Genomic DNA, 11,207 nt, shown 5'->3' on the forward strand with positions numbered 1-11,207 from the left:
AAAGTCCCCCAGAGGGAGAGCAGATGCGTCTCCCCTTTGATACGACCAGTCTACTCGTGACCACCTTAAATTACTCTCATACCCTGGAAAGGTCACTGACCTGGCGAGAGAATTGCCCCCACCATAAACAATGCTCAGGCCTATTTTCTCTTAGGGCAGTATCTGGTTACATCGGAACTTCAGAACCAAGACTTGTCACTTCTGTGAGCTCCAGTCCCTTCATAGTTTCATAAAGAGAATTACATCCCATATGTAGATTAGGCCATTTAAAAATACACGACTTTTTTTTTCATTTATTTCAATTTATATTTAAGCTTGTTTATGTAATAATACAATATTTATTCAATTATTTTAATGTTAAATTATATCAATATTAATTTAAACCTTTTTATTTCACTCTTGATTATTTCTTAACTTATTTGTTCATTTGAATATGTAATCAATTTAAATTATTCCATCCATCCAGCCATTTTCTGCCACTCATCCGGGGTCGGGTTATTGAATTAATTTAATACATAAGTATTTTTTATATTTCAATATTTATTTCGAGATTAGGACTCTTCTCAATGAGTTCAATATTTAGAAAATGTTTCTATATTTCTTATTAATTGCATTAAGTCTGTATGTCGTTGCTAATTTTACATTTTAATATTTCTCGATTTCATGATATAAGCAATCCAAAGTATAAAAAATATAATATAGCATGAACAAAAATATTTGGTATATTTGACAAAATTATAGTTTTTCCAAAGTGAGATTCTGCTTAGCAACAAACCCCAAACACTTGATAGAGCTCAACCTAGAAAGAGGTTTTAGCTCAGGCATGTCCAAAGTCCGGCCCGGGGGCCAAATGCGGCCCGGGGTCAAACTTAATCCGGCCCGCAGCCTCTGTAATAAAATTAATACATTCTGGCCCGCACATATACAGTACTAAGTGCGCGCTCTTCCTAACTGCTGTTCTTAATTTACCCACTAGAGGCAGTATCACTACAAGGCATCCGCCCGGGTGACCTTTACCCCCAATTTATAAAATGGCGACAATAAACCAAAAAAGGAAAGTTGACTGCGAGGGTCGACGCTTCAAAGATGTGTGGAAATTGGACTATTTCTTCACAGAAATACGTAACAACTGTGTCTGTCTCATTTGCAAAGAGACCGTGGCTGTTTTTAAAGAGTTCAATGTCAAACGACATTACCAAACAAAACACGCTGACATGTATGACAATTTGACCGGGGAGGAACGCAGCAAGAAATTGGCGCAACTTGAAGCGGGTTTATTCTCACAGCAGCAGTATTTTGCAAGAGCCCGAGAGTCAAATGAGAATGCCACGAAAGCTAGCTACGAGGTAGCAACACTGATCGCGAAGCATTGCAAACCTTTCACCGAGGGTGAATTTATCAAAGACTGCATGATGACTATGACGAAGAAAATATGTCCCGAGAAGCAGCAAGAGTTTGCCAAAGTTTGCCTGGCACGTAACACCGTAGCACGCAGGATTGAGGAAGTGTCGTCAGACATCAAAAGACAATTGGGGGTCCAAGGAAAGGAGTTTGATTTTTTTTCGCTGGCTTGCGACGAAAGCACAGACGCCTCGGACACTGCCCAGTTGCTTATTTTTTTGAGAGGAGTGGACAATGAAATGAACGTTACTGAAGAACTACTTGACCTGCAGAGCCTGAAAGCCCAAACGAGAGGAACAGACCTATTCTCTTCTGTTTGCGCTGCCGTGGATGACTTAAAACTCCCGTGGAATAAAATTTCTGGGATTATTACGGACGGCGCACCATCCATGGCTGGCGAACGAAGTGGATTAGCGACACTAATATGTAACAAAGTAAGTGAAGAAGGGGGTAGCGCTGTAAAACTCCATTGCATCATTCATCAGCAAGTTCTGTGTGCCAAACATCTCCAATACGAACATGTTATGAAACCGGTGATAAAGGCTATTAACTATATTCGCTCCAGAGCGCTATGCCACCGCCAGTTTCAACAGTTTCTCAGCGATGTTCATGCAGAATATGGAGATGTTGTCTATTTCACTGACGTGCGATGGCTTAGTCGGGGTTCTGCACTGTCGCGCTTCTACTCTCTTAAGCAGCAAATCTGTGAGTTTTTGGCTGAAAAGGGACAACCTATGCAAGAACTAAGTGACCCCATGTGGCTAGCTGATTTGGGTTTTCTAGTTGACATTACAAAGCACCTTAATGTCCTGAACACCAGTCTCCAGGGACCAGACGGAGTCATAAACCAACTATTTTCACACATCAAAGCCTTTGGAATCAAGCTCAAACTGTTTGAAAGACACCTGTCGCAGACCCAGCCCAATACTGCACATTTCTCAGCGCTGCAAGAAATCATAATCAGATTCCCAGAGAGCAATATCAGTGCACAAACGAAGAGGTACGCATCAGTTATGAAATCTTTGGCTGAAGAGTTCACACAACGCTTTCGGGATTTTGCAGCTATTGAGAAGGACATCGCTCTTTTTTCATCACCTTTCTCCGTGGACACAGACAATGTTCCAGCCCATTTACAGCTGGAGCTCATTGAGTTGCAGTGTGACGCCGAGAGCCGTAGTCGGCACCAGCAACTTTCTCTTGCCAACTTTTACAGAGAGCTGGATAAAGGCAGGTTTCGAGAGATTCGAGAGTTTGCTAAGAAAATGTTGAGCTTGTTTGGGTCGACGTATTTGTGTGAAAAGACATTCTCTGTAATGAACTTAAATAAGAGTCGTCTGAGGACACGGCTCACAGACTCTCATCTGCGAGACATCTTGCGCATTAATACTTCTGCCTTTGAGCCAGACCTGGCCTTTGTGCTGCAGTCCAGATCTCAGTATCACCCGTCACATTAATGCAGGCAAGTCATTTGTCATTAAAATAACTGACTTAATTTTGTTTTGTTCAGTCACAAATTCAGACAAGTTGTCGGTTTTCATTCCAGAATAAAATTTTCAATCAACATTTATATTTGATATGTCATATATATCAAATTAGTCCTGCACTTGTGGTAATCATTTCTGTTTTTCAAAAATTCTGTGGACATTGAACTCCCATGATGATATAATTCATGTTCAAATATTATTTGCACTCAAGAGTATAATTACTTCTGTTTAAGAATAAAAAGTTAAGCAAATATTCAATTGCATGTGATGTTCATATTTCAAATGAACCAAAATACATGGTTTGATGGTTTAAATGCAAATAAAAAAGCAAAATGTGAAACACAGAATCGCTTGCTAAAATGTGTTTGAATATATTGTTGTTTATGCAGTGAATGTCAGCCGAGGTCGGCCCCCCCCACATTTTGCAACTTCAAATCCGGCCCGCTTTGCAAAAAGTTTGGACATCCCTGCTTTAAAGGAATGTAAGAGTTGGAGCCTGGCATAGTTCATGGTATGTTGCTGCATCCTGTGTGTGGGGGGTGTGAGACTGTGGAATGCTGGGCGTGTGACTGGTGGAGTGGAACAGAGTAGGGGGTGCGAGAAGGTGCAAGAATGGAATGTTTCAGGACAGATGGTGATAGCCGCAAGGAGGGGGCGAAGACGAGATGAAACAACCACAACTAGGAGGAGCCACCACGTGATTCTTCAGGGGAGAAAGACCAATGAGAGCAAGCTAAAGTGAACTGCAGGATACACATAGCCAATAGAATCATGCCAGGATGCCTTTGTCTCTGTTCCATTTGCATATTGTATAGTATGAATCATTACTGGGCAACTCGGATGAGGAGTACGTTTGCTGGTGGCAACAGAGGCGTACAGAGTTGTATTGAGAGGGACCCGAGACCCAGGTGCATGTAGTAGTTTTGTGTATTAGGAATAATAATAATTTTTAATATTCCCTTTATTAGTCCCACAATGGGGAAATTCGAGATTCCAACCCAGGCCTCCTGGGGAGACTGGGTCCTGAACGCGGCGCCTTAGACCACTCGGCCAATCCACTCGTGCGTGAAAATGCCGGCTTCCTGATACCTTTCTATTGCAGAACGAGCGCGCATATTGTTGGATGAGTGAGAGTTGGGTAAGGTCGCAAATTGGAGTCAGATTACTAATTTGAGTTTACATTGGTTTAAAATTCAATTCTAATATTGATTTAAAACTAAATTCCATCCCCTTCCACCACACTAGCCACATAACAGGCCACGTCGCTATGCGTTTCATTTACAGGTAGCGGACTGCGTGACGTCGCGTCCGCAACAATCAGGGTTTTCCCAGGAGCATATTCTGCGATAGGGTTGAATCTCACTAGTCTCATGAGAAGACGCTGGCAACGCAAGGGTACATTATCCAAGCTTCGATTGTTGATGAGAGGTACAAGCGGCTTGTGATCAGTTACCAACTTGAACTGTTCCAGTCCGTTAAGGTATCTGTCAAACTTCTCGCACGCCCAGACACCAGCCAATGCTTCCTTTTCTATCTGTGCGTAGCGAGATTCTGCATCGCTTAGCCTTCGGGAGCAATAAGCTACAGGTTTCCAGTGATCTCCATGGAGTTGCAGTAACACACCACCCAGTCCATAACTGCTCGCATCAGCCGACACAGCAGTTGGCATCCCCACATTGTAGTAGGCAAGCACCGGTGCAGTTGTTAGCAATTCCTTAATGTTCTCAAAAGCTGCTTGTTGAGCGTGACTCCAAGTCCAGACGGCATCATTCCTCATAAGCTCATGCATTGGCTGACCCACCGTTGAGAGGTTTGGAATATACCTTCCTAGGTAATTGACCATTCCCAATATCCTCTTCAGCTCTTTCAAATCACCTGGTGGTGACAACTGCCGTATAGCTTCCACCTTCTCTGGGTCTGGCCGGATGCCAGACCTGTCGATGAGGTGTCCAAGGAATCGCACCTGGCTCTGTTTAATTGAACACTTATCTTTGTTGAGCTTCAGGCCAGCAGTCTGGATGCGTTGCATCACCTTCTCCAAGTTGTCGTCATGCTCCTTCTCAGTAGCCCCGTACACCAGGATGTCATCCATGAAGACCTCAACCCCTTCAAGGCCCTGTAGAGTCTCCATCATCTTTCTCTGGAAGATCTCTGGTGTACTTGTAATTCCAAACGGGAGACGTTTAAAGTTGAAGCAGCCAAAACGAGTGATAAATGTTGTGAGCCTACAGCAGTCTGGATGGAGGGGTATCTGGAAGAACCCGCTGGCTGCATCCAAGGAAGAAAAGACTGTAGCTCCGCTTAGTTTCGCTATGATGTCATCAGCTGTGGGCAAAATGTACCGTTCTCGTTTAACAGCCTCATTCAGCCTTTTGAGGTCGACACAGATGCGGGCTTTTCTTGTGCTTTTCTTCAGGACTGGCACCATGGGTGCACACCAGTCAGTGGGCTGTGTAACCCTCTCTATTATGCCATTTTGTTCCATCCTCTGTAACTCTTCTTTCACCTTTTGCAGCATGGACAGAGGAACACGTCGCGCTGTGTGTACGGCATATGGTTGAGCATTGTCTTTTAATTGTATTCGCACCGGTTCAGTCTTTAAAGTCCCATGTTCACCGTATGCTTGTATGTGGCCTCTGTTGGTCACCAACTTATCTATTCTCCTCACCAGGTTCATTTTCACAGACATTGGCCGACTGAGGAGGTTATTCACCGTGCGACCACGAATAACATAAACTGCGAGAGGGTAGGTTTTGCCTTTATAGGTAACTGTGCTTTGGATCAGACCTAAGCACTGCAATTCACCACCTTGACTATAAAGTGGAATGTCAGCAGGCTGCAGTTGTGTTTTGGGGATGAGCGAGCGATAGGTCTGTTCGCAGATGACGTTCACGTCTCCCCGTGTCAATTTTAAATTCTGCTGGTGTAGATCCCAGCAACAACTTCACGGCCCATTGCTGTGAAGTCCCATTTGCTTTTCTCACTGACCCAAGGAAATACGGTTGCTGTTGCTCCGATTGCTCTGTGACTTCACTCACCGCCGCTTTTTTATTCCTACACACTCCGCTCCAATGTCACACTTTGTTGCACGAGTTACATGTAGATTTCTTAGCAGGAAACATTTCATCCTTATTATTGCTTGGCTTTCCCACATTTTCCATAACAGCTCTCCCTCTGCTTGAAGTGTTGCTTGGTGCGCTTTTTAAATTTATTGGTCACCTCATGTACCATCCCAGCTGCTTCTCCTTGCATGCTAATTTGGGACGTTACCTCCTCACACTGCCTGACCGTCTCAATCGTCCGCGCCAGCGTTAGGTTGTTTATCAGCTGCAGTTAACGTGAAACCTCCTTGTCCAATATTCCCACGACGATCCTGTCGCGAATGTTCTCCTCTCGGGTGGCGCCGAAGTCACAATGTTCGGAGAGCTCGTACAACACCCGAATGAAAGTCTCCGCCTTCTCGCCCGGCCGCTGTGCGCGCTGGTGGAAGCATGCGCGTTCATGTATCACATTCCGTCGTGGCACGAAATAGTCGTCGAACTTGCCAAGTACTCGTTCAAAGTCATTTCTGTGTCCATCTTTGGCGAATGTAAACGACTTGTAGATGTTCTCGGACTCGCTACCCATGGCGTATATCAGGCTGCTCACCTGCACCGCGCCCTCTTCTCTGTCGAGTTTCGTGGCGGTCCTAAATCTCACAAATCGCTGCTTCCAGTCCGGCCACTCTCCTGGCTTATCAAAGGGGAAACCCGTCGGGGGATTAAACTTGGCCATTGTTTCGAGTTCACTTCTGACACCATGTAAATGATGGCAACGAGGCTCTTGTCTTGTAACACGTTTTAATGGCGATACCACTCCAACAACTCCCCACTTGCATGAACAATCTCGCGAGACCCCTGCGAGACAATTGTGACACTCACTTACCGTAAAGGTGCAACATAGTCGCAAATATAAATTTAGCACCATTACATGACACGCGCCTGCCTGAGAAGGTCAGCCTTGGACGTGGAACGTAGGAGCAAGGACAACCGATTCAACCTACATTACCTTTGACATAGAAAACCTCCTATAAAATGTGAGGCTGGGCTGAGATCAGCGCGCCATTTTTCGATTGTACTCGTCTGAGTACAGTTTCTCGTGAGATTAAGAAAAAGCCGCCCAGATATCTGTCTTTGTACTATTTCCTGAACTCCAGAAATTGAAGAAACTAAAATATGGAAACTCTAATCAGTTGTTGTTGAGTCTTTATTTGGTTCTTTTCTTTTTGAGTACAAAAAACGAACACGCATTGGAGTAAGTTTGGCTTTTAAGGTTCATCAACTAAATGATTCTCAATTTCTCTGTGGCTCAACTCCAACAAACTCTCTCTGCGTGGGTTCCACAAAAAGAGCAACTCTTCCAGCTTCTCTCTCCTCTAAGGTACAAAACACAGTTTTACGCTTACAATGCAAACTATGCCCCAATTATTAACCAATCAGGAGTCGGAACCTTGGGCTGATTCTGATTGGCTGTTTACTGTCCAATCGCATCTCACAACAGTGCGACGTCCGGGAAGACTCAAACACAGTCGATAGAAGGGTCTTCTGCATTCTAATATGCTGCTCTTATTGTTTTTGTAATAATTCAAAATATTTTTTTGTTTTCAAATATCATTGTTTGGTTCAATAACATTGTCCTTTGAGTTCTATATGCTTCTATAAACGTTTTTTGTTTGTTTTATTTATTTATTTTAATAAGCAAGCGCCACCACTCGGAGTTCTGCATTTGCGTCTTCGTCTTTGTCATGGCGCCATGGTAGTTTTTTTTCTAAAGATAAATTTCAAAATATCCATATGCAAACAACTATGGCACATATTGGATACAAAATCTGCATAGTTGAACAAAAAAATTCGGAAAGGAAGAAAAAAAAGAACAATGTGTGGATGAATAATATATGAATATATGAATAATATATTTATTTATGAGTGAAGGATTGTATTACGATTACTGGCATTATTTTAAACACATTCGGGACAGAATGTCGATTATTAAAGTTAGCAGGTTCATATTTACAGAGTATGTTAAACATTGATTAAACAAGAAGCAGTTATCAAATGAAGCTAGAGGCACCAGTCATGAGAATGACTGGGGTTGGAGTCCTGATGGTTACTGATCTATTATTATATTATCCTCATATGCTAAATTTAGAGTACTTAGTTTAAATGTGTGAACTTTATTGAAGTCTTCAGTAGTAAGAGAAACTTGCACATGTAGCATTTCCATGACCTGCACTCACAGTCACAGCACTTCATGGACAAAGATGACGAAGCACATTCTCCACATTGGCTGTAGAGATGCAAACATACCAAATTGGGCACTGGAGGACTCACACAGACGCGATAAAAAAACACATTCTGAAAGACATAACAATTGGAGATCGGAGCACATGCACATACGCATGCACATACACACACATACACTTGCACATACACGCACACATGCATATCGACAAGATTACAGAAGAATGCCAGCGGAGAGAGAGACGGAGAGACGGCCCGCCACGGTCCGCCGGAGAAGGCCAGCCTTGACGTGCCAGTCTACGGGACCAGACGGGAATCGACCATCATCAACTACCCAGACGATGACTAACCTGGGGAGGACCTTCCCTTGGACGTGGACCCGTGCCGTGGGAGGGAGCGAGGATGACCGATTCAACCTACATTACCCTTGACATAAAAAACTCCTATAAAAACTGAAGTTGGGTTGAAAGATGGTGCGCATTTTGTGACTGTACTCGCCCGAGTGCAGTTTCTCGTGAGATTAAGAAAAAGCCGCCCAGATATCTGTCTTTGTACTATTTCCTGAACTCCAGAAATGGAAGAAACTAAATATCGGAACTCTAATCAGTTGTTGAGTCTTTATTTGACCCTTTTTTTCTTGAGTACAAAAAAACTAACACGCATTAGAGTAAGTTTGGCTTTTTAAGGTTGATTTACTAACTACTTCTCATTTCCACGGTGACTCAAGTCCAACATGACCCAAGGGATCTTTGGTAGACGAGTCGGCCTTGCAATGGCGTGGTGAGGGAGGCTGGAAAAGGAGCGCTTCCTGAATCTTCTGGAGGTCCGCACTGTGAGGGCGAAAGCAAAGGCAAGACAAGGGAAGTAGATATTCAAAATACTTAATAGTGAGGACTGTAGTGTCAGCCGAGGTACCACTTTGAGAGCGGGAATCGTCTGGCACCTGCATGATGGTCTGACTGGCTCTTAAACAGTGTTGATTGAGGATCGCATGCACGTGCGAATGTGTGGCCTCCGGAAAGAGCCACGCCCATCCGGAAATGTGAAGCCCTACAAGACAGACAAGGTGGAGCACAGGAACCAGTCTCCGCCAAAATAAAACACCACAGGTAACCTCCTCAAATCATCTACTTCCTGTTTGCCCAAACAGTGCCTAAATGGTTGCAAAATGTGTGTAGTAATTATTGTGGGGCTATATTTGCAAGATTACATTATTAAAAAAAATAATATTGTGAGAGAAAATGTCTTAATATTACAATTCTCAAGTGCATTACAGATTAATTGTCATGTTCTGTATTGGTTGGTTTTGGTTTAGTATTTAGTTTCATGTTTTGTCCTTATGATCCTGTGTCTTCTGTCCCGTCAAGTCGATTGTGTCCACCTGTGTTCGTTTACCCAAGCCCTTGTGTTAACCAATCAGGTCCTTCCAACCCTCTGTGTCTTGTCCAAGCGCTCCTCGTTGTCTTGTTACTTTGTCCTGTTGCTTTCATTTCTTGTTGGTCCATTGTCGCTTGTCGCTGTCATTGTTGTCTGATGTTCATGTCCCTGGTTTCATACCTGTCTCGCCGTCAAGATTAGTTTTGTCAAATTGTTGTGTTTTGTTCGTGTCTGTTATTTTGTACTTTTTGATATTTTAGTTTTTCCAAGTTCTTGGCTTGCCTTTTATTTTTGTTTAATGAATACCCTTTAAGTTTCCCACTCCTCGCTTCCCTGCGTTTGGGTCCTACTCAACCTCCACCACAACATGACAGAAAGGACAAACCAACAATGGACCCAGCAGGAAGCACACGCCGACGAGTTCACCGTCGCCGCTCTAGCTGGTACCCCCTCAGCCTGCCGACCAACCCCAAACCCTTCACGTGCTTTTTATTCCACGCCTGTTTCTCCCTCTTCGTCTAGTTGTGACTCACAGCACCCAGCCATTTCACCTCCCCACATTTTTGTAGATTCTGATTTTGAATAGATTTACAACCTTCTAGACTCCCAGTGCGACACAGATTTTGTTAGGCCCAGTCAGTTTCCTACCCCCTATTAGTTTTTGTTACCGTTTTCTTTTGATTCCTTTGAGTCTAGCCCATCAGACCTTTACTTGGGCACACGTTTGGCCATCTATCCCAGTAAAGGAACTGCCACCAGTCATCGGAACACCCGCTTTTCACACCCTGAGGTGTTCACCTCGTCCACTATCATTTTCTGCACCTTGTCCCGTTCCACCCACATTTTGTAGATCACGTTCATCAGCACCTGTAGTCTCGGTCCCTCGTTCCCCTAAATCCCTATGGCGGCAGACTGATAGGGATGAGGCCCCCAGTGCCGTCTCCTCGCCAGCTGCAGCTCCCAGACCCATCTCCTCGGCAGCTGCAGTCTCCCGTTCCGGCTCCTCGACAGCTGCAGTCTCCCGTTCCGGCTCCTCGACAGCTGCAGTCTCCCGTTCCGGCCCCTCGCCTGCTGCCGCCCCTAGTGCCGGCCCCTCGCGAGCTCCTCAAGCTCCTACTCCGGCGGTGCACGTTCTGTGCCCCCCCCCCCCCTGAGTTGCCCAGGATCATTTATACATTTCAACAAACAAAGCAAAGACATCCTACTACTCTCCTATTTGCTATGTGTCATCTGCAACTAACTTTAGCTTTCTCTTATTGGTTGTCTTCCCCGCAGGATGGCGTGTCGGCTCTTCCCATGTGCGCGCCAAGGCAGTTGTTTGTGCTCAACTGCCAATGAGCCACTTTATCTGTTATTCTGCTTTTGCGGTCGCCATTTTACCAATCTCACACAACAGCGCCTTAATGTCCTTGATGTCTGGAACATTCTGCGTCAGCACACTCAGTTCTCAGAAGTGCGGCTCGTCCTGTACAAAACATCTGCCACCTATGCATTTCACACAGCCTGCTCTGACCTTTTATTGTACATTGAATTAAAGGCCAGTCAGTAAATATCTTTATTGCATTAAACTGAATACATTTAACTTGTAGTCAATCGTATAAAATCCTTTATAGTCAAATGTATCAAATCCTTTACTATGCTGGCAGTTTACCAGGAAGGCACAAAA

The 11,207-nt window shown here is 44.2% G+C and overlaps 1 protein-coding gene across 1 annotated transcript in view; it reads right to left on the reverse strand.

Moving 5' to 3' along the window:
- LOC148341659 (uncharacterized) overlaps window positions 1-11,207 on the reverse strand; it is a 269,746-nt gene that overhangs the window by 216,911 nt on the left and 41,628 nt on the right. The window lies entirely within an intron of this gene.

Source organism: Idiotropiscis lumnitzeri, chromosome 2 (assembly GCF_059441095.1).
Source record: "Idiotropiscis lumnitzeri isolate Australia: NSW breed Sydney's pygmy pipehorse chromosome 2, RoL_Ilum_1.0, whole genome shotgun sequence".
NCBI lineage: Eukaryota > Metazoa > Chordata > Actinopteri > Syngnathiformes > Syngnathidae > Idiotropiscis > Idiotropiscis lumnitzeri.